The sequence below is a fragment of the Oryzias latipes genome, chromosome 18 (assembly GCF_002234675.1).
Source record: "Oryzias latipes chromosome 18, ASM223467v1".
NCBI classification, from domain to species: Eukaryota; Metazoa; Chordata; class Actinopteri; order Beloniformes; family Adrianichthyidae; genus Oryzias; species Oryzias latipes.
Genome location: NC_019876.2, coordinates 10949309 through 10971697, shown reverse-complemented (window position 1 = coordinate 10971697; position 22389 = coordinate 10949309).

Here is a 22389-nt window from a genome sequence, read left to right as displayed (position 1 = left end):
CTTTACGCACAAAACGCACATTTGAATATGCGCTGAAAGTTAAACCAGTTGAACTCTGACAAATCAGTGACCCTTATATGGTACACATATGGGAAGCCTCCTTTTCAAAACACGGAAAGCCAACCGTTTAAGAATTATTCATTAATAAAAAATAAAAAATTGTGGGGTTTTTGGGACAGAATTGTAGGAAACAAAGTCTTTCTTTTATCAAAATAGAGCTGTGAAAAAAAGCCTTGAACGATTTACACGAGATTTGAACAGCTGGGACATTTCGCACTATGTCTCTTCCAACTGTAGGTTCACGCACCAGTATCGGGATGCGACAGAACTGTTTGAGCACCACTAATAGCGCATTCGAGAACCCATGATCAGCACATTCTTGAATGCGCATCCTATTCTCGGTGTGTATGCAGCATCAAACCACTACTAGTGATGAATTTTTGAGAATTTTTAATAGAATATCAATTTTTTTGTTCCTTTTCTTTACAAATGTAAGCACTATTTTCTAGGTAAAATAGAATAAACTCCTGGGGCCTCATTTATAAACGTTGCGTACGCACAAAAGAAGGCGTACGCCACTCTCTACGCAATAGTTGAGATTTATAAAAAGCAAACTTGACGGGGAAATGTGCGGTCCTTCACGCAAGCTCTGACCCAGGCGTACGCACAAAAACGGGTGAAATGAGAAACGGCGACGCCGTCGGCAGATGGAAGAAACACGTGAAAGTGAAAATGACAATACTGCCTCTCAGAAATAACATGAAGACTTCACAAAGCAAGTCTTACAATTAACAGCCTACACCAACACCCGTTGGACCGATCAGCAGTGAAACAAACAAAAAAAAATCAAATGAAAATTACAACAGAAATTCAAATGAACACTTATTTGCAAAAAGAAAAGTGAAATATGATCTGCAATATTGGCATGTTGTGCAATTCATCCTCATAAATAATATAGTTAACAGAACGAAATAATGTACAAAACTGACATTCCCGTCAATGTGTCCGTCTGGCGGAGCAGATATAGGTGCAGACAGACAGATGGATAGATAGAGAGAGATGCATTAATTGTCTACTGGGGAAAGTTGTTTTCATAGTAAAACATTTCTTCATAAGGTACGGAATTATGGTATTCATGCATATGCCTTTAGTTTGTTTTTGATAAAACAACGTATGTCTCAACCATTCAGAAAGCAACAAGAAATTACATTTGCGCTGAACAATTTCCCATTTCCACGTCGATTATTACCGACATCTGTTGCTTGTCAGATGCAATTAAATAGATGGAAATAAAATGCTCCATCACAATGCGTAATGACGCACAATGGCTGATCCTGCGCTCTCAGAAGATGTGGCAAATGGAAGAATTCGGAGTGAACGCATCTTTAGACAGCAAGGAGACTTGTTGAGAACGAGGACGAGTGGCTTATGAGCCGGTTCCGACTTCCTCTGCGGGCTTTTGGGGGGGTGTCACGCAGTGCATCTGGCGCGTCGGTGTCCCCCTGCGCCTCAGTCACCACTCCACTTAAAAGGGATTCCCCAATTATTGCCGCCAGTCTCTCATCAGGAGGGGTCAGCTCCGGTGTCGTCCCCCCCCACACCCGTGGCAGACACGGGTGTGTGTGTGTGTGTGTGGGGGGGGGGGGTTCAGCGCTAGACGTTTTTTTGCCTTGACTTTGATGTCCGACCTTTTCTTTTATTTCGGCCACAGTCCGAAGTTGTGAGGCTACAGCATTTTCGGCGTCTGCCGCCGTCTGCCACTCACGTGCCTTTTTGGCATTAGTAATGCCCGCACTGTGCCCTCCAAACAACATTATTCCTCTCTTTTCCACCTCGCCAACGATAACTTCTACTTCACATGGAGTGAAGTTACGTTTTTTTGATTTTCTCTCCGTGTTTGGCATGGTTTCGCAATCAATGAATATTCATTTGTGGGCGTTTCACGGACTATTTATGGGCAACTATGGGCGTGTCATGAAGCCGCTAAAGCTGCGCAGCATTTAGAATTGGTTGTGATTTATTAAGGGAAAGATGCGTAGGATGTGCGTGCGCACGGTTTTATAAATCCGAATATTTCTGTGCGTACGCACGTCCTATGTTTCATCCGTACGCCACTTCTGACGCAAATCCTACGCAAAGTTTTATAAATGAGGCCCCTGATCATCTTAGTTCCTAAAAGAGTGCTTGCTGTAAAAAATCATTTAAAAAATGAGTAACTTGGATAGCTATGGAGATGTAAGCAAATTCCAAGTGACATAATCTAGCGCTGCAAATTTTCAAGATATATTTTTGGTCGGATTTATTTTTATTTTTTTATTTCTTTGGGAGTTGTTTAGAAAGGTTTCACAAATCAGTTTTAGGCTAAGACTTCCAGCTAAGTTTTTTAAGACTAGATAGAAGAAACCCCTGAAACTTTACAAGTACTGAGGATGCACACCAACGATTCAAAAACAAATGTAATATCAGTCGTCATCTGTATCTGCAGCTGCATCAACGCAGGAAGCTTTCTTGATGGAACTAGGCCAAGTGCTCTAGAAAAAAAAAGTTCATCTAAAACCAATTTGAGCAAGGCGTCGTCTGGTAATTAACGTTTGAAAAAAATTTTTTATCACTGGAATATGTAATCTTTAATTTAGTCTTAGAAATGGAAGTAAGAGAGGTTTTCTATTCTACTCTGGAGAGTTTCTTCTTCTTGTACTGACTGAAAAAAAACAGCACTTCTCATGGCCTACTTTCAATAGACCTACTACTCACTCGGACTTCATCCAAATCCCATGAAAAACATTGTAACAGCCTCTTTGTAGAAGGAAAAAACTCTTTTCCATATGATGTCCCTTATTTTTAAGGATTTAAAAATAAATCCTTGAAAAATTAATGTATTCTTACCATCCTACAGATTGGGTACATTTATTTTTACCCAAGCAGTTTTTGGCTGTTGTTAAAAAAAGACTTTTATTTTTGAGGCATTAATTTGTTTGTCCCCTTTTGTATTTATTCCCTGTGTCTTGCATCGTCCCGTAACGGTCAATGGGGCGGGGTTGAGCCGTACTACAGGTTGGTACTGCAGGTTTTTGGGTTGTCTTGGCCCGTGGATGGTCATAAAGAGGAGGAAAAGTATCTTAAGGGGAGTGCAGGTGTGTCTTGAAGTCCCCTTGATGCTCATGCAGTATCTTGAAGAGATGACTACATGAGAAATGGAAAGTACCATTGTTGTGCATGTGATAAGTGTATTTTAAAGTATTTGTTAGGATAATATAAGTTGCTCACATATACGAGGTACTGGGGAAGCTTTTGTGCGGTGCCCTCATGCAACACTATCTGCGCGTAATGGCAATTTACTGACCATGTGCACATCATACGCAAGTGCCCGTAGGACACCCATAGGATGCACATACAAACTCTATGCTGATTGTTTAACTTTCTCATTTCTGACTGCCAGGTTGTGGGCCAGTAGCTTGCAGTTAACAGGAATGACACTCACAAGCCCCTTGTACAGTGCGCCGGGTATGAAAAGATAACAAATCCGTATCACGTGTCTGCATCCCGCCTACTTCACCCTTAATTACCCTAATTACCCTTCCGTGTTCACTACAACCTTTCACCCATAGAAAGAAAATGCAAATGAACATTTTTCCTTTATGGACTCACACAGCAGCCTACGACATTGATATTTCGTGCAGGCTACCTGCTTGTCCCGTACAGGTTATTGCCCACAATCTTTATCCAGCTGTAAGGGCAGTTGTGTTCACATCAGGCATGTTGTGATAACATAGCATTAGGCCGAAAGCATTGCTCATAAATGATGTCAATGTAGGATGAGTAGAATACTTTGACACCATGGCCACCATCTCTCCCCTTCTGTCACCTGGTGAATTGTGTCTTTTTTTGTGTTACTTGGTGGACAATCACTGGATTTTCTGTACTTCAACGTTGCTCAAAGCACAACAATTCATCCACTCCATTTGTTTCCCTCCTTCCATTCTTTCATTTCAGTGACTGCAGCATCAAACTACAAGGGCTTCATTCTCACATTACAGTTGACTCAGATGTGAGCAAGCTGAGATTTCCTTTTAGCATCCAGCACAAAAGCTTTTTGCCACCTTCGCCCTGATCATTTCCTGTGCATGTGTATCTGCATGAAAATGTGCATGTGCAGCATCCTGTTTCAGAGGATCCGTGACAGTATCACGGAGCCAATAAAGGACCACCTGTTCCAGTGTGCTAATCTAATCCGGCCTTGCTCAGACTTTGACGCTATTTCTTCCAGACTCACGTTCTTTGGGGGGCCTCCCCACTTTTCACTCTGTGGTAAAAACAGAGCCGAGTTGTTAACAGAGCACCCCCTGACACACGGTGTGACAATTTCACGCCCAGCCCCTAATCCAGCTGACACGGATATCGACGCTCTTTTAATTGCCCTGTAAATTTTTGCCAATCCAAACATGCTGAGGAATAGAAAGCACAGTCAAATCTGTTCCTGTGCCTCTGCTTGTCTGTCAGGCTAGCTGTCACCTTTTTATGATTAATGAATTTCCCGGCATGCACGTTTTTATTCTGGGAAAGCACGCTTTTCTCCAGACGAAAAGGCTGCTGTGGAGTCCCATCACGTTTGCTCTCGCTGATATTGCACATGGCAAATACACATTTCAGAAACAACTACTTAAATTCATTTTTCAGGGTGTTGAATCAGCTTGTCTCAGTTTAATTCAGTTTTCTCTCAGGGCACTTTTGGAGTGGAGTTGAAGTGTACCAAATTGAGATATAGATTTTTCTGTCTCTTTGAGCCAGAAATAAGATCACTTGAGGAGTTTGTGGGAATGGAGGAGGGGGAGGGGGTAGAGCTCATGTGTGTTAAGTCGGAGATTGAATTTTGTCCATCTTTTTCCCACAAACATGCACATAGTGCTCCATGAATACACAGCATAAATAATGTGCAGGATAAAATCCTGCATGATATCTCTGCTCAGCGTAGGAGATGCACCATGCTGCAACTCACTGAAACTATGCGTGAAGTGTTGGTGTTGCATCACAGGGCAATCCTCATTCTTGCTATATATGAACCCATACTTGGGAGAAACCAAGTTCACAACAACATGCCTATCAAACACACTTGTGGTATGGATAGAATTGGCAACAAAGTCACTTCACTTTATATATTTTTGCAAACCAGTGCTACAGGTTCAGAAAATGGACAGAAAGAAAAAGTCACATGGGTCGAAAGTATTTTAAAGAAACATTTATTTCACATCTGTTCAAATATTTCAAATGAAGCTCCATATAGTGTGAAAAAAGAAACAAAACCTGGGATGGCTTCACCAATTTCCTTCTCACTGGGGTCCTGCTACTTTTCTTGCAGCCCACTAGCAGATCAATACAAGGAATCAGGCCATTATGCTCCTTTGAAAGCGCTACGTGCACAATCAATATGTTATTATTTTTCATCTGCTGGCTGTATTTAATACCCTCATTATTATTTCCCCTGGCTGAACAGGGAGGAAGCTATCGCATGCTGTTGAGTCTTGGATTGGGCTTTGAGAGTTTTTTTGTGGCTGTACCCCTTCAGTTTGTTTAGTATTTTTTTTTACATTTTTTAACCACCATTGGTGGCGTGTAAACGCCTTAGGTTTTAATGTGTTTTTTCTTTTCATAAAACATCCCAAATTGCATCATTTGTGGTACACTACAAGCAAAACAACTTTACGGTCCTTGACTTGCAAAACTGACAGCTATAAGCAGAAGTCAAAATGAGGTTCAACACAAAATTCTTTAAATTTTTGTTAAATTATGTCATAACATTCTCTCAGGCTTACAGTGTTTTTATGCTGCGTTCACACTAAACGTGATTCACTCATCAAATTCGCCTTTCGACACTTGTCCAAAAATGCCTTCCTGATGCTCCTGACGCCTGTAGGAGGAGCGATCAAGTTTTTAGTCTCATCGCTACATGGAAGCATTGACTGTGTATATCTCATTTACAATTGAAGGGATGACACAGATGGCGTTGAAAGATCAAATCTTTTCTATTTTTCTATTAGCATCGCTAATCACGTCTGCATGTTAGGGTTCATGAGATCAGTCGGAGACTCTCCCAGGATGGTACGCTTCACCATCTATTGCAGATGCTGCGTCTGAATGACGTTGCTTGGTTTTGGACTCCACCCGCTTATCACATCATCAACACATCACGGGTCAAAGCTGAGTTCCTGACACAAAGTGTCTTCTTTGGCAAAGCTCACATATTTGACCATTGGATGTGCCAGGCTAACCTAAGCAAGCTACAGGCTGAATGCTGCACCACCCCTGGCGCTCAAAATGTGCTGCAGAACCTCTGTTCACAACTGTAGAGTGACTTTACAGTATAACTGGACGCCCCTGATGCGCAAATTGCGTGTGAATGCAGCATTACATCAGAGAGATCAGCAGCGACACCTAAATAACACTCTAATGCAGAGAAAACCTGCTTTTTTCATTGGCTTTGGACCAATATACATCACTTTACTGATGTGAAGTGTTGCATATCTGTGCAAAGTCAATTTTCTTTGTATCAGAATTAGTTAAAATGACATTAATTGCATAAACGGTTGAAGAATTTCAGAAATCAAAAGACTGTCACAGCTCCTGTGTTAAAAGTGGTAATGGAACACAACTTCATCTCTAACATATACTAGAAAATCTCAGCAGAATCAAACGTTCAATAAATATTCTGCTTCAAAAGCATCAGACTTGCATCTAAGTCACAACAAAGCAAACGCGATCTGAAGCGCACGTGTAACACACGCTGTGTCCAAAATGTAAGAAGCTTATTAACTGGTAATACTCATTTTAATATAAATGAGCTCTCTGGTAATGATTTTGAAGGTTCCCTCAACACAGCAGGGGTGCGGCATGTGGAGCAAGAACGAAAAAGGCCCAGTTAACGAGTGACAGTTTGGTGATAAATCATCTGTAATTAAACACTTTGGAATTATATGGACCACAGCGGAGGGTGGGATTGGGGATAGGGGTGCTGTTAGATGGTACGCAGGTGGCACAGTTGTCCATGCTGGTGGCCTGCTAATGGACGACAGGAAGGAGTGATCGCTGCAGTTTTCCAGTTGAATATTGAGATCAGATAGCCTGGAGCTAAACCTCTGTCTTCATCAATCTGCTCCTTTCTGATGGGGCTCTAATTTTTTTTCCTCTATTAAACACTTTTTGCATTGAAAGTTTGACTGCATCCACACTTTGGCTTTTAACTGTGTTTCCAAGTCTTAGCGAAAGATTAATTGCTCCTGATCAGAGTTGTCGAGCAGAAACCGCATTAGGTGTACCAGACTCTAAGGAGAATGGCTTTCCCCATGCAGGGGCGTGGGGGGTTGATGGAGGGAGCTCCAGGCTCCCATTATCTTGTCTTTCTTGTTCCTGGTGCGGGAAATTTAATTCTTTACCGTGCTTTTTACTTTCCGCCGATTTGGAGAACAAGCTTTCAATGTCAAGCGGATGTGCGGACGAAGACCGAACACGGAGCACTATCACAAAGTACCAACTGAAGTAGATGCCACGGACTAGGCTGGCTTATTGGAGGAGTATAAATCAGAGAGGACAAGTGACAGAGATTAATGCTAGCCAACCTCGCAAAATAACCCTTCCATCTCACTCCAGCCTCGCCCCAACAACAACTTCCTGATAAAGCCACCAATGTGGCAGTACACAAGGTACAATAATAGAAATGCATTACTCAAATGCCCTTTGAGACTTATAGAGAGGAGAATGCCGCTAGAGGAGAAAAGGCTACCTGGGTAAAAATAATTTTTATATACTTCATAGAATAATTGTTTTCTCCATTCTGAATGAATACCAGCTTTTTGCCCCTTTTTATCAGAGTCCCACTCGGAGTGGATGTGGTTGTGTTTCTGATATCCCTCCTTAGAGGCTCATTTACTAACCTAAGTGTGTGAAATTCCTAAGCTTTAGATGAACTGATAAAATGGAATCTTGTGCTTTAGGGTGCTAACTTGGTCTATTTCAGGTTTGTTACTGCAAAAAGAGGGAGCCTAAAAATAAGAATCTTAAGAGAAAAATCACTAGAAAGTATTAAAATGTTCATGCAGCAAGTCATTTTTACTTAACAAGAAATCCTTTAAGATGTCAAAAACTAGAACGCAGGAGTTCCACAGACAAGCATTCAAAAATGGAAAAATGAGCTGAGTTTTTACAAGAATAAAATTAGACACATTCTTTTTCTTTGCAAAATAGAAAAATACCATACATTTCAGGAGAACAATGATCAGATTCTCCCTATGCTGGTTATGGACTCCACCCACTGATCATGTCACTGAACACGTCACATGCCCAAAGCTGAATCCCTGATTGGTTGACGGAACAGGGTGTCCTCGCCAAACTTACGATTTTTCAACTCAAGACGCACCGTGACGCCCAAATTGCGCAGAAACGCTCAAATCGTGCTGCTGCCAGACCGACGGGCCATGCCCGATGCTTATATCACGCCGCAGGACCTCTGAATCCATCTTTACACTGACTTAACATTTTAAACCGATGCACAAATCGTGTTCGGTGTGAACGGAGCTAATGAAGGTAGTAATGCGCCATATAAGTATACACAATTTACCCTTTACATTTATTCTCAAAACCATGAGTCTAAATCTTTATTTCTAAAATAATGACAATGAATGAATTAATTTATTGTCACTTATTATAAAATCAAATAAATGTTGATAAGTTAGACTAGTCTAACTTATCAACATTTATTTGATTTTATAATAAGTCATTAAAATAATCCAAAAATGACAATCACAATTATCTTTTTTTATTTTTAAGAGTTTAGAGCAAAAATATTTTGACTAATTTTAATACTAATTTCTGTATTCTATCTAGACTCTCATTTAAAAAAATAAAAATAATAAATAATAATAAAAAATTCTCAGCTTTTTCCCCCCGAAAAGCTTGAAAAAGGTGTAACGGAACTTAAAAACCTGAATGTCTTAACACCTTGAATGTCTAAAAGCGAGGTTTTAAATCTTTGCAAGTATTAAATAGTTTGTAGTGCATTTGTAACAAATGACATAAATTCTAGCTTACATCATCCTATTTTCTTTCTTCTCTTTGTGATTATAGTACTCCCATGATGTGTTCACGTGTGACAGAAGGGGGAGAATGTGAGTGCAGGCATTTCTAAAAGCCTAGCAGCAGGCAGTACCACTGGGCAACATCTAATCAGCTTGAAAATGAAGTACCATGTTCCTTCTCTGGGCTCGGTATACACAAGCACACTCACAAAGTCTTCCCCAATGAAATAGGACAATACTGCAATTTGATCCAGCAAACCTCGCAGCCTACCTTGCTTTCATTTACAGGGGGTCTCTTGTCCCCCCCCCCAGACGATCCGGAATTATCCATTATGTGCCTTCCATTCTTTAATTTAGTAGGCAAATTTAATTTTCAAATGAAAAGCGTGCTGTTTTAATATAAGCCACAGAAGATAAATGTGCTTTTGTACTGCACGTGTTTAATTGCAGACTTTGAAGAAGCAGCCGCTTTGTGTTCTCCGAGCTCAGAGATTGACCGGAGCTCCAGTTAGAAGCAACGTATTGTGGATTTTACTCATCATTCTCATACTTGGTTGAGTCAGAAATGACTTCTTTGGCAGTTCTGGCAACATGACAGTGTCACTGACCCATACCTGAGTGTGCATAGTTGTCAGGATAGCCATTTGTTTCAATTGGTTTTGTGTCCTAAAATAGTAAATGCTGGTCGGGGGAGTACTGATCGAGTATGGATTCAGTCAAACTTATTGGAGCTGAGTTTGACATCTGAGGAGAATGACGGAACTACAGTTTTTTTAAGGGGTTTTAACCATGATCCAATCTTTTTGGATTAAAAAAAAATGGCTACCAAACAGTCCTGAATTAGGAACTGTTTAATTAAAAACCAATACAATAAGTGGCACATCATATTTTTAATCTATTATTTTCCTTTAATTTACAGTGAATTTACACTAGTGGGAGCGTTGTCTTTTTACCTGACATGTAATCTATGAGTTCTCAGTTCCTTAAAGACACTCTGATCATCTTTCGTTCTATTTTAAAAGCGTTACTAGGGGTCTTTTAATCATGATTTTGTAGTTTTTAGCCCAAATCAAAAACCTGTCGCCTCTAGGACATAGTTTCTACAGAGCAGTAGTCGTTCATTACAAATTTAGCTCTGAGTTGCGGGCGGGACTGTTGGTAGCAAAGCAAACCCCTGACCCCCTTTTCCCTCCCCATTGCAGAACTGAGGATGGAGCTTGTGGCCCAACCAGAGTATTTTCTAAGTTTCTTTATACAACAGCATTTTTTCATTTGACCCTGATTCACAAGGATTTGAAAAAAGAAAACCTCAGAAATCCAAATTAGAGCTTAATTTTCTTTATATATGTCCTCCATCATAAACAAGAATATGTTAAAAACCCTAAAACCACAGTTTTTATCGGAACAGCTCTACCACTCAGCCTTCATGCTTGCTTGTCTGAACTAGCCACAGTTCGGTATATTCCGACCTAAAAACTGTCTTAATACCATTGTGACCTCAACCCACCCTTTTCTTAAACCAATCTGGTTTTTTTTTTTTTTTTTTTTTTTACGGATGTTGTTGATGTTTAGAGTAACAGCTCAGAAAAATACATTCTTGACGCCAATCCATAAATCTTTTGTAAAACCTACATTGTGCGTTGCCATTGTATGTATATAAATTGAGTGCTTAAAGCCAGTTTTGTGTCACATATTTCCTATCACGTCTAAGTGATGCATAATCATGTTCTACACACAATTGTGTCAGTCGGGATTTGTGTTTGTACAGTGAATCACAAGATTTATTCGGCTTATACACTTATTTCTAAAGAGTTGATTACAGTCACATAGGCAATATAAATGTGGAGGCTGGTTTAGAAAGGATTTTTATTTCCTGACTTACCTGGGCTCCCTGCCAGAGTGTCAAAGAGATTAATTTGTCCTGTTTGATGAACTACAGTTGTGTAGAGTGAAATGGTTTGAGAAGATTTCAAGGTGTATCCTTCCAAAGATGCCCCTAACAACACGAAAAGTCTCGCAGGACACCCTTTGTGATGTCACCACACTGGCATCTGCAAGATTCCGAAAGGGTAATAATTGTGTGGCATAAAGTTATTAGGCGAAGGCACAAATCGTTCCAAAAGTAATCAAACCTTGATGAATGAAGGTGACGTTCTAAACTCTTGTCTCTGGTTGGGATAAAGCTGACCCTCTGACTTGACTGATAGCTTCATCCTGATTGGGGAAACAGCAATCCAAACATCCATCATTTATTAGCATCAGCACGTTAGGCACAGTGAAAAGAGGATAGAAATGCAGATGGTGCCAAAAATGGAACAGGACACTTGAGTGAAATGAAAATGTAATCACTCAAACACTCAAAAGATTCTGGAGAGGATGCTTATGTAGCCCACATGCTGATCCTCTCTGGTAAATTATGTGTGTCAGACTTAAAACATCTTTGTGGTTGATTTGATGGCTTGATTGACTTGATGAAAACAGTTCCATCTTGGATAATGGGCCTCAGGAATATTTCTGTCAGATACATATAATTGTGATTTTCTAAACAAAAAAAAAAAACAAGGCTTATTTAAAAGTTTTTCTTTGTTTTCGTGTTGATCGATGAGCACTTAAAATGTATTATGTTTTTGACTCTATGCATAAGAATGCATGTGTTCTGTGGAAAAAATAACTCAACGAAAGACCATGACTCACTTGCTTATGCAACCACCAAGTAACTTTTTTATTTGATCATCTCCTTACATTATTAGTCTTGGTTAAGCTTTTTTTGGCATCCATAAGAAAACTCTGTAATTGTCTGGGTTCATTTTCTGCCAACATGCCTGGGGTAGTATTTATTTATTTTGGTTTTTTTTTGCCAAATGCCCACTAGCAACTCAAGAATGCTCCAATCGTGTCCAGCCAAAGACATTCCTCTGTTCAGAGCAAAATGTATCAACTAGTCAACTAACATAATTTAGGGTAGCATTTTTTTTATCAACTAGTTAGACCCTTAGTAACAACTGCCCTTATGGGAGAATACGGGCTCTCTGAGGGTAACAAAATGGGCAAACCTAAGGCATACAGGTGGGCCTCACAATATGTCAAGGTTGTAGTCCACTACTATAGATTGTAATTGTTTGTGCACATTTTTTCTATGGGCATGCTGTGGGCGAAAGGTCGTAGCGAACACTTAAAGTACATGTAAGTAAGGGTGAAGTGGATGACACGCAGGCAGGTCGTATGAATTTTTCGTTTTTACAACCCTCTGAAACCTTGCACACTGCACTAGGAGCCTGTTAGTGCTGTGCGAGTGATAAGTGGGCACTCCTTGTGTGTACTCTGACTGTGACAAGTTAAGGTTAGGATTGCCCTACCGGCAGAGGAAGATCCGGCCCCAAGTCACTACGGCTCCATCTTAAAAAAAACCAACAAGTTAAGACACCATTAAAGCTCCAAATGTCCCAACAATTGGAGCAATAGGGAGGAGCCAGAGGGATAGGGAATACATTTTGATCTAGCCTAAGAAACCATTAATACAAGCTTCTCTATGCTTTGCAAAAATAACAGCAATATTTTTAAATGAATTCTGAGCAACTCAAATTACCCTAGCCCTAGCCAAAATCTTTGCAGCTTCCATGTTATGGAAACAAGAAATTGTTATTTTTGGAAAACTCATGCTTTAAGAAAATAATCCTGACAGATCAAGCTATATGCCCCGCATAAGTATTAACGGTTGAATTCATTTGTTGGATTTGAAGAATCCAGAGTTTCGCCCAGTGGGTTTATTTTGAGCTGAATGGACTGTGCAACAGTTCTCATTTTCCACCATTACAAAGTCTTGTAAGCTAGTCAGGAGCTCCTCGCTCTCTAGCAGCTCCTGTATTGTGTACATATTGACATGTTTTGTATTTGGGTATTTTTGGAGCCCACAGGTATGTTTGTGGCATTTGGGAATGTGTGTGGACAGGCCCTGCCCCCTTTTGGATTTATATTACTCATAAACTTGACTGTAATGATTGTAAACATCCAACATCCATTGTTGCTTAATGCTTAATTTTGAGCTCCAGATCACATCATCTCAACTTCTTTAATGAACTCCACCAGTTCCTCTAATATTTTGGGAGTGCCCACGCATATGCAAAATAAATGACAACTTCATATCTTTGACTTTTTGACAGTTTTTTCCATAATTTGAGTTTTCTTTAGTCTAGTACTTTGGTGACACTACACCAGGTACTACCAGGATCCTCTCTCCACCCGTGTCTGATCTCGAATATTGGAAGTGACAAATGTTAGACAGATGAAATAATATTTCTTGAGATCCAATCACTTCATCCTTCCTGTTAGGACTGCCACCATCATTAGGGCCAATATTTCAAGTCATGTTCCTGTCTGCATGCTCATCATTCAAACTGTTTCCAGTCTTTTTTTTTTTTACACGTTTTATCTTCATAACGTCTAACTGGATGGGATTCCAATGTGAGTCTTTTAAACGTGAGGAAGGAGAGAGGATCTCACTAGTTTGCTGGCATCAGATGCTCAACATGCATTCTTTCTTTACTAAGGTCAAAGGGCACGCTAGCCAAAGATTCACGAGAAGAAGCTCTTTAAATGACTCCAAACTCCTGAAGAGGGAGGGTCGAGGAACTAGCTGTGATTCCCATTTAGCAGCTGGTAGAGAGGGGGGGGCACACAAACAACTCAGCTTGCTTTCCCTCACATATATATATATATATGGTAGCCCCCCCCAGTGCCATTTTCTCTGCTTTATGCTCTGTCTCACACTTTCCCCAGCAGTTTAACACTCGGTTTATTTCTGTCACTCGCTCTGTTTCTCTTTTGCTCCCTCCTCCTGTTTGCCCCGTGAGTCCCCTTTCACTGTTTACCTCTTCTTAGCCACCCCTCCTTTTGCCTTCTCTTCCATGTCTTTGCTGTGCCGTCTCCCTTTCTCTTGTACTGTGCCCACCCCCCCCTCCCTAATTAGATTTGGCCTCGGCACTATCTCATTTGGCCCCGTCTGTGGTGGTGTGTTGCCATGCTGAGCGGAGTATCCTGGGAAGGCTCTTCGTCTGTGTAGTTGCGGCTGTAACCACGTTAGCTGTGCTTAGGATGTCACCAGTGCTTTGTATTAAAGACGTACGTCCGCCTGGGACCTCCGCATCCCCATAACGTTGTAGGCCTAATGGCAACAACAACAAAAAAGTGCATTCAGAGAAGCTATGAAAGCCCTTTCAAGCTTCCGCTGAGATGTGTAATTTCATTTGCTGCTGTGTTTTGTGTCTGTTTCTGGAGCTTTTTTACATTTATTGATAAAAGTGAGGCAAGTCATTATTATGTGTATGCGATTGCAAACTAGAGAGAGATAACCAGAGACATAGACAAAACATTTTAAAAGAATCTAGTTTAAACCTCTCTTGTGTAAAAGTCACAGTAAACCTATGCAGTAATAAGACTTTAGTAATAAGATAAAATGTAGTAAGAAGAATATTTTTTTCCCTATGAAACATAACTATCAAAAAAGTAAAAAAAAAAAAGACCCACTTATTAAAGAGTATTTCAAATACAAATTATGGGTCCAAGTATGGGACCCATGATTAATAATAATGATAATGGATTAGATTTATCTGCGCTTTTCCAGACGCTCAAAGCGCTTACAATGTGTCCATTATTCATTCACTCCTCATGTATACTTGGTGTGTACCCCATGATTGACGTGGATCCATACTTAGCTTCTCTTTTCCGCAGCTAAAGAAAAGCTCTAACTTATTTCTCCTGGATAAGGTTTTGAAGTGCTCACTGTTTGTTCTCAACACTCACCTGTGTAGAGTGGGAGGACCTTTGGAAAACGTTATAGACGTTCTCCACTTGAGATGCTTATTAAGTTTGGCATCCTAATTTGAGCAAATTTTGTTCTTGATCTTCTAACACAAGAAAGTATACTTCGGTTTCTGCAGGTTATCTAAAGATTTGAACTCTGATTTATCAAGGAAAACTTTGTGTTTATCAGATTACCTTAATTAGTTCTTGCAGTTTTTTTCCCAAAAATTCAGAAAAACAAATGTTCTAATTTAAGGACAAATAAAAAGCACATTCAAGCTTCTTAAATGCTTTTCAATCTTTCTTTCAGACATCTATTTTAATTGAGAAAGGACCATATAACATGAAAGTGCTGTTACAAGGTAAGCCATTTGTGCTGGGGCAAAAATCACGCAGCTTCTTTCTAAGAACGAATAAACTCGTAAATGTTTGGACATCATTTGTACATGAAATTGACATTTTTTGAAAATAGAAGTAATTCTGCACGCATACACTGGCCAGACAAATAAAGTCTGGAAAGGACTATGGGTTTATGTTGGGCCTTAGTATTACTTTGTGGAAATGTTTGGGTCAAATTTAGAAATAATGATAGACAGTTTGATTTACATGAAACTTCGATGAGCTGGATAGAATTTCCCTTCCATGAGCAATGGATAAAGCGCCTTTGAGCAGATCTAACCTCCAACTACACCTCAGGCACCCATCACTGTTCCTATTGTGTACCGATGGCATAAATCAAGATGCGGGAGAAGAAAAAACAGACGGAGAAGACAGAGTTTGAAACGGTAACATATCTTTTAGTAGTTAGCAAAAGTAGCATTTTAAATGTTCCCATTCTTGGAGTTCTTTCCCTACAACAGCTGTCTGAAGAGATGGCTTTAACTTCCACCTTTATCTCAGTTTTGCTCCAACCATACCTCTAAGTCTCCTCTTTGGGGGATTTGGGGTTTTATTCCAGGCATTACTTGGGCGATAGAAAGTTCAGGAAGCTGCTCCTGCATGCACACGGCCCTCCTGAAATGCCAGAAGAAATCAATAAGGCAGCAAAGCATCTGAACTAGTATAGAACAATCTTCAAAGAGCACAGATTTAATGAAAGAAAGAAAATGGATACAACAGTGAAATTAGACTAGAGGTGCTGCAAAAAGCACGAATGTGTGCAGTGCAGTCGTTAGATGAGGAAATCTAGAATACAAGTGATATGACTAAATTATAGAGAGTAAGGTCATGGCCACTACTAAAGGCTTTTGTAGCATTCATGGCAGTTTTAGGAGGGAGACTGAGCTTTGCAGACTTCTCTTGTGCAGCTTGGAGTTAAACATTCTAATGCCCGGTTTATACTTCAGTGCGATCAGCCATTGCATTAATCGTATTGCATCCCTACCGCAATCGTGCCGTTTATTATACTAAGGTTGGTTGGTTTCATTTGCGACTATCTGCGACAACAGATCAAATTCTGAGTGGCGTTCATACTTTTCAAGCCCGATAACTGGATTGTCCCCAGTAATTCAGTGGTTTGGTATTTTAAATATTTAGATTCTGTTTTTTTTTATTTATAAATCTTGTTTTTTTTTTTTTTTTTTCAGGTGCAAAGTTTTTCTAAAGATGCTTACATCTACTGTATATAAACTGGTTTGTGGTTAATTATTAGTGCAGACAATTATTACCGATAATTATTAGTGCAGACAGTGTAAGTGGTACATTAGGTTTTTGTATTTCAAAAGCCTCAACATACAAAATAACTAAAAAGTCATATTTCAAATGCTGAAGTTGTAGTTGCATTAGAAAGTAAATATGCAGTGAAAATGGGCTTTTGTTTATTTTTTTTGGAATAGAGTGAGAGTGAAATAATGTCTAACCCTTCCTTCTTTTAAAATGCAGCAATTATCTGGGTCAAGTTTTCTCTGCCTTCTCTGGGAAAGGGTATGGGTTAAATGGCATGGTTGTACTACGGGTGTAAAATTCCAATTGTGTCTAATGTTGTCATGAGCCTGTGTGACATTTTGCAGCAATTTGAGCGATTCCCTTTCGATGGCCTTGCGACCAATGCAACCTAAGCGATTATGCATTGCCAAAAAGTCCCACTCCGATCATCTTTTATCTATTGTAAAAGTTTTTGTCTGCCCTGAGTCACAATGTTTAAAATACAGAAATTCTCTGAAATGCAATTTTAAACTTAATTTTCTTTATATGTTTCCTCGTTTATGGGAAAAATAGCACGAGAACATGTTAAAAATACCAGAAACACAATTTTCATCTGAGTGGCTCTTTAAGTAAAGGAGCAAAAGCCAAATGCCAGAATAAATCCTTTGTAAATGAAAACAGAATAGGAGCTTTTTGACAATTTGTTGAAATTATATGACAACTGTTCAGTTCAGATGGATTAGACCGACCCTTCAGCTCTGTGTCCTTTCTGTGATTAAAAAACAAAACCTGAAGGGAACCACTTTAATTCCTGCTTTGCGTTACTTTCTCAAACCTGACCAGCCCACCTGCTGTTACTGTACTTTTCTGTGTGAATATGCAAAAACGGTGCGTTGTCTCATAATTAAAACAAAACCCGAATTCTCAGGATAGTTGTGTCGCAGCAAAAAGGACTTTATATCACCAGCTTATTGCGCCATTGTGCCTACCCCCTACAGGAGCTTCCTTTTTCTTTACCTCCACCTTTATCACACACTCTGCTACCACTACTTTCTTTTCTCCTGTCGACTTTTTCCCTCTCCACTCCGCCAACAGGACCTGTCAGCGCTTTTCACACTTTCCCCAGTTGTCCCTTTGTTTTTTTGGTTTTTTTTCTCAGTTAATGCGTTTTGTAGTTCTTTTTCCACAACACAATGAACTGTCGAGTAAAGTTAACATTTAGTTGGAGCTAATTTATGTCTTTTTAGTCTTGACAGCCTTACAATGGCAGAAAAAGAATGCGAAGGGGAGCTGGTTTGTGATACAGTTGCTTTTAACAGCCATGTGTGAGCAAAGTGAAGCAATGCAAAGTGTTTCAGCGTGCACGTTTTCTGCTACCTTAGCAGTATAATTAGTGTTGAGAACAATGGAGAACATATTCTTGGGCGCATAGTGACCATTCTGCTCTGCTTAAAATTACTTTTCCTATTTGTTTCAGTTGTCTGCCACTTTTATGTTGGAACCAAAAAACAAAAGCATTTTACTTGTTGCAATCTTCCTCCTTTTTCCTCCAAGATGGTTTAGCCTGCTCAGCTTATGTGTTTCTTGTGCTTCCTCCATCCAGTTGTTGGTTTTCTTTGTACGCTTTTTTGTCGTCTCACAGAATTATTGGTTCTCTCTGAAGGGGTGTCCTGAAACTGGTTTCTTCGAATAGTTGTAAGATCCAATATACTGTAGTGGTTACTGTTGCATGACCTTATTTCTGTGGGACCCAATCTCTAGTAGCCAGCTGACCTGCCTACATTTCTTTTTCTGGGTTTGTCCAGACCATTGACTGTATACGAGAGCTGGAGTTTGTGTGATGTCACCCATAAAAAAATGACTTACTTCTGACTCCAACTAAATGAAGTTAAAACATTTGTCTTATTTATTTTTATTTTTTAAAAGCAGACGCTGGAGCTATAAGTCGTCTATCAAGCAGTGATTGGTCCGAGTTGGTCTAAGCAATCATTTCTATGGCAACAACTTTCGCCACTCAGAAATGGGCTTGTTGGAAATCCGCACCCCTACTACAAGAAAGTGGGCCACACGAAATCTGTCAATCAACGTTTAGTGTTGGGGGCCAGCGAGGCAGCACAACCTTTAATTGTGACATCTGATTGGCCAGTTTACAACTTGAATACCTTGAATAACACAAAATATCATGAACAAAAATTAGAATTAGCAAGAACATGTTAAAAAAGGCAGAAGAGCTAGAATGACTGAGAAATAGCTGATTTTATTTTGTTGCTAGAAATCTAAGGGTTTCTTGGAGTAAGCCTAAGGATGTGAGGTCCTCATCCACTGTTGAGATTTTTAAAAAGAAACTAAAGATTCTATTTATCACTTCTACATTTTAGACTGTTTACGAGTGTTTTCTCTCCCTTGGCTGGGGTGTTTGTGTTCGGGCTCCCAGAGTTTTGGCCCTGCTTATCATCTGGCATCTCTTGTTCCGGGTCCTCCGAGCTGCCTGGCCCGGTGTGCCCACATCGGGCGCACTGGTACCGGGGGTTGGGGGGGCTGTGGGGCAGGAAGTGCTGGGGATGAGTTGCTTGTGCTGAATAGATGCTGCCGACACCCCGGCCAACAGGAGGACCGGGGAGACGGCGTCTTCTGGGTTCTCTCTTCTTTAGCTGTTTTTTTTTTCAGTGATGTCTCTTTTACTTGTGTTTATTTTTGTGTATTTTATAATAAGGGGCTTATTTCACTGTTTTATTAAATGAGTCAGGATTGGTGTTTTTGCGTTCGTGTTTGTTTTTATGTATAGCCCCTTTAGCTGTTTTCTTTACATGAAAGGTGCTTTAGAAATAAAATTAATTTGAATTTTAAGCAGCCACTTCCTGTTTGGAGTGCGAGGGGAAAGGAGCCACTCAGTCCAGCTCCCTTATACAGTCAATGGTCCAGACTGGGAGAAGTTATGTAATGCGATTTTTATCTTTCTTAAGAGCATAGTTTTAAAACGTGAGTGCAGACAATAATTTGTTCAGATATTGAACTTACTGACAACTAGAGTGTGGCAAAAGCGCACCGTACGATCACCCGTATGTCATCAGTGGGTGTAACTGCAGTTCTTGACAATAAAATTACAGTACGAACGACAATGGTACGTTCCACTTTCATAATGTCCCTTAAGGTGGCCACATGAGCCACAAGGGAACTGCAAGACACACCTGCACTTTAAGATGCAGACACTCCTCTTTTTCATCCTCCTCCGACCTCGACATCCTATAAACCCGCTGGACCCTGTACGGGTGGATGTTACTAAGCCTTAAGCTGGTAAATCCTCTCCGTCATGAATTAAATGTATTTTGGTAAATAAAGAATTGCTTTGCAGAGATGAAGAGACATACAGAAAACGAGCATTGGAAGCACATGGTCTTTGTGGTCTCCCAGCCAAACAGGAGACAATGCATGTGTTTCTCCCACTTGTTCTATGCCATGGACACATTAAGATATGTGATGAGAAAATCTTTAGACCTTTCAGAATGCTTTTATAATTATGAATTAACTGAGTATGTATGTCTTTGTCATGGTATGTTGCTGTCACTAAAAAAAGAAGAATGGCTGCATTTTGTGGCTTTTGCACCACATTTCTATCCAGATTTCAAATGTCTTTGTTGCTTTCCGACAGTCTAAACACAGTTCTGCATAGGTTATCATAGGTTCTCAGCTATGGGAATGTCTCTGGTGAGTGGCTATGAAGATGTGATCCTCCAAGCACAGTTTCAGGATTTTCTTTGTTTACTGTTAGTTCTAAACAGCTGTTCCTCAGACCTTTTTGAAAATTGAGAAAACAATTCAGATCCAGAGTGGTGACAAAATTGACGAAGCATATCTACCTTTATTTATGACTTCCAGAAGCATCATTACGCTCACCTCAATCTAAGCTTGATGAATGTCTCTAAGTGCCTCCTCCCTTGATCTTTAATGGTATCTTGTAATCAATGCCATACCTGACCCCGCTACCCCCACAACTTAATCCTCCTCCCATTTTAAAAAAAAAAAAGGAAAAAAAATAAGAAGTCCACGTGGAATGAGTTTTAAAAGGAGGTAATTAAACCAGTGGCAGCTAAGAACTTATTATGCTGGTGAAAGAGAAGCTGCCTATATGTTGGCTTGCTGATCGTTGAGAAGTTATCTTTAATCCCTGTATAACATTAAAGGCTGGCCATTCATCAAGTCACAGGGCATCTTTGTGCACTGAGAGGCTCCTGTCACTGCCTTTTTTTTCAGGAACGTAATTGAAAAAAAGAAAAAAGGATCAAACGTCATTCAGGAATTAAAGGGTGGCAATAAACTACGTAATTCATAAGTAATTCATGAGTGTTTCTTGCGTTTGACGGCGTGTGCAGATGTCCTTCTAGGGTTTCGTTCGACGGGTGATTATGTGAATTCAGCTCTGAGCTGTTCAAAACCGTTGGTCCATACAGAATAACTCAATTTATGTGTAGTTTAAGTAGTTTCTAAGTAATTTTTATGTAAATCTTGTGCAGTTGTGCCTGATATTTGCACGATTTGTACACAAATTTGTGGCTTTCCACAACTTTTCATGCACGTACCACCGATGTATCACTAGTCAATAATGAATTGCATACGAACTGCAACAATCACACACGGTTCATGTTCTACGTGGATTTACGTGTACTTCGTGTGGTTTATTCGTACTTCTTCTGTGGTTTTCATTTGGTACATTTGTGTTCCATCTGTGAAAATTTCACGTAAAAACCACATCTTTTCTCATTTTTTCCACGTATGACCAGTTTTCATCTGTGCAATATGTGCAAAAATGTACATAGTGGCTGTGTGACACAGCCTTAAGACAATGTGTTAGGATGCCCTAAATGCACTATTTTGGAACTCTGTTTCGTGAATAAAACAAAACAGTAAATTCAAACGTTTTCCTTTTATTTTTATTTATTTTGTTCCGGTACGTTGCAAGCCCAGTAGACACATTTATCCAACTAGCTGTAATTATAAATTTGTAATTAAAACAGCGGTCAAGTTGGGAGATCATGCGGAGGTTGCTGCTGTTGTTAAGCTGCATTTCTGCTGGCACGCAATCATAGCTGAACTGCCAGCAGCCACAGAGAGGATGTTTTCATGCTTAAAATTAGAATATTCATAAGCTGTACAAATGGGTGGGATTGAGTATTGTGCTTTCTAAAATGAGGATAAAGGGGCATTGTTTATTCCAATGTTTTGCTGTGAAGCTCTGGAAAAATAGCCGTATTGGAATCTTTTTTTTTTTTTTTTAGACAGTGATGACTCAAACATGCAGTCTTTTTTATTTTTGTATAGATAAATCTTTAATCTTTTGTTGATTCCGCAGCCTGTTTAAAGTTGAGCATTTGGTGACCGGACAGTCCACCATCTCTTCATTAATTGTGCCCTGGAGTGAAATCATTTTCAAGTGTTTTTTCAGTTAAAGTGTGGGAAGGAGGATGACAGAGCATGACTTCCCTGGAGCGACGGCACCATCCAGATGTGGATTGGGACTAGAGAGTGCAGACCGTGTTCTCTTTGTACTGAGCTGCCACGCTTCTGCCGTGGACGTGTTGAAAGCTTTTATCCTTTGACACCTTTGCTCTTAGTTGAGCCTGGGCATCCCAGCGCTCTATCACAATACTGTTTGGCCAGAGAAGCGGTGACCCATGTTATTGGCTGACAAGCTTTGGTCCCAGGCATGGGAATGGCTTGTTTCAAGCCGTCTATTCTAATCTGGCAACCTCTTTTTGTGTTTATCAGTCACTCCTGGAGATGATGAAAATTAAAATGTGGACGCATGAAAACTATACTTTTTCTTTTTGTATTGTCATTGTTTTACCAAAACCCTTAAGGCAAAACTACACTAGTCTTTTTATTA